The sequence below is a fragment of the Orycteropus afer genome, unplaced genomic scaffold (assembly GCF_000298275.1).
Source record: "Orycteropus afer afer isolate SDZICR_OR568_19922 unplaced genomic scaffold, OryAfe1.0 scaffold00475, whole genome shotgun sequence".
Lineage (NCBI taxonomy): Eukaryota > Metazoa > Chordata > Mammalia > Tubulidentata > Orycteropodidae > Orycteropus > Orycteropus afer.
Window position 1 is genome coordinate 139,329 of NW_006922062.1, and position 2,832 is coordinate 142,160.

Below are 2,832 nucleotides of genomic sequence, written 5' to 3' on the forward strand. Positions count from 1 at the left end.
CAGTCACCAGTGATAATTAACACATCCTGATTAAAAGTTCAGTCAATTTCAGACTGCAGAAGTTGATAAAAATCTTCAATTTCCTCATCTTTGGCTTTGGTGGTTGGTGCATAAATTTGAATAATAGTCGCACTAATGGATCTTCTTTGTAGGCATATGGATATTATCCAATAATATCAATAGGTATTCCTTCATTTCTTGGAGCCCTGTTCTTCACAAATTCTTTCAGTGCAGCTTCAACTTCTTCCTTCAATACCATTGGTTCTTGAACATATGCCACCTCCTTAAATGGATGAAGAGCAACCAGTTATTTTTGATAGAGTGACTATATGTATTCCTTCCATCTTCTTTTGATGCTTCCTGCATTTTTCAATATTTTACCCATAGAACCATAGAATCTTTCAACATTGCAACTTGAGGCTTTTTTTCCCCCTCAGTTCTTTTAGCTTAACAAATGCCAAGTGTGTTCTTCCCTTTTGGTTTCCTAACTTCAGGTCTTTGCACATTTCATTATAGTAATTGGCTTTGTCTGCTTGAGCTGCTCCTTGAAATCTTCTGTTCAGCTCTTTTATCTTGTCATTTTTTCCATTTGCTTTAGCTACTCTCTACTCAAGGGAAAGTTTCAGAGTCTCTTCTGACATCCATTTTGGTCTTTTGTTTCTTTCCTTTATTTTTAATGATTTTTTGCTTTCTTAATGGATGATGATCTTGATGACATCCCACAATTCTTCTGGTTTTCGGTCACTAGCATTCAATGTCTCAAATCTATGCTTTAAATCATCTCTAAATTCAGGAGGGATATATTCAAGGTCATATGCTGCCTCCTATGGACTTGTTTTAATTGTCTTCATCTTCAAGTTGAACTTGCATATGAGCAGTTGATGGTCTGTTCCACTATCAACTCCTGTTCCTGTTTTGTCTGAAGATATTGAGCTTTTCCATGTTCTCTTGCCACAAATGTAGTCACTCTCATTCCTGTGTACTCCATCTTGTGAAGTCAACATGTATAGCTGCCATTTGTGTTGTTGAAAAAAGATATTTGCAATGAGTAAGTCATTGGTCTTGCAAAACTCTATCATGAGATCTCCATTATTTCTGTCAACAAGGCCAAATTTTCCAGCTACTGGTGATTCTTCTTTATTTCCAACTTTTGCATTCCAGTCACCAGTGATAATTAACACATCTCGATTGCATGCTTGGTCAATTTCCAACTGCAGAAGCTAATAAAAATCCTGAAATTTCTCATCTTTGGCTTTGGTGGTGGGTGCATAAATTTGAATAAAAGTAGTATTAATGGGTCTTCCTTGTAGACATATGGATATTATCCTATCACTGACCACTTTGAACTTCAGGACAGATCTTGAAACATCCTTTGTGATGATGAATCCCATGCCATTCCTCTTCAAATTGTCATTCCTGGCATAGAAGATCGTAGGATTGTCTGATTCAAAATGCCCAAAACCTATCCATTTCAGCTCACTAATGCCTAGGATATGAATCTTTATGTGTTCCATTTCATTTTTGACAACTTCCAATTTTCCTAGATTCATACTTTGTGCATTCCATGTTCTGATTATTAATGGATGTTTGTAGTTGTTTCTCAATTTGAATCATGCCACATTAGCACAGGGAGATTCTGAATGACTTACTTTATCTATGTCATTAAGGTTTGTTCTACTTTAATGAGGCAACTCTTTCCCAGTCCTATTTTGAGTGCTTTCTGATCCAAGGAGCTTGTCTTCTTTCACTGTGTTGGACAATATTTCTGAGCTATTTATAAAGTTGCCCAGTAATGTATCAGATGGTATTTATCTGCTATTCATAAGGTTTTCTCTTGCCAATTTTTGAGAAGTGGATGGCCTTCTCCTTCTTCTTAGTCTGTCTTAGTCTGTAAGCTGTGTTAAAACCTGTGCACCATGTGCAACTCTGCTGCCATCTGAAACACCAGTGGCACAGCCTCAAGCCTCACAGGATGACAAACTGACAGACAAGTTTGTCTCCCTTAGCTGTTGGAAACCTCTGGGCCCTCCTCTTACCTAATTGTTACCTGGAACCTCCACTTTGTGGTCCCTGGCTACACCCTCCCTTTCCTGGTTTCCTGGTTCTACTGGGCTTGGGGTCTAGCCTTGCCTTCCTTCCCTTTACCTGGAACCTGCACATGTATATACACACGAGGTAACTGAAAATACTACATGTTGAGTTAGGTGTATCTTAGTCTTCAAAGTGACATCTTTTCTCTTCAACACTTTAAAGAGGTCTTTTTTTGTTTTGTTTTTGTTTTTAGCAGCAGATTTTCTCAGTGCAATATAACATCTGATTTCTTGACTCTTGCCTCCATAAGTGTTGATTGTAGATCCAAGTAAAATGAAATCTTTGACAACTTCAATCTGTTTTCCATTTATCATGATGCTACTTATAGGTCCAGTTGTGAGGATTTTTGTTTTCTTTTTGTTGAGGTATAATCCATACTGAAGATTGTAGTCATTGATTTTCATCAGTAAGTGCTTCCGCCCCAGGATTACAGGTGAGGGGAGACAACTCAGGGACGCCCAAAATAGCAAGTGGGAAGAGCAGGAGAAAAGGGATTAAAAGCCAGGAAGCCAGAGAGAAGAGCAATCAGCTGAAGGGATTAGGTGAGGAGACAAACTCAGGCCTGCCCAGAGTAGCAGGCTGGAAAAGCAGGAGAAACAGGATAAAAGCCAGGAACCCGGACAGAAGAGCAGTCAGCCCCAGGATTACAGGTGAGGAGAGACAACTCAGGGATGCCCAAAGTAGCAAGTGGGAAGAGCAGGAGAAAGAGGTTTAAAAGCCAGGAAGCCAGAGAGAAGAGCA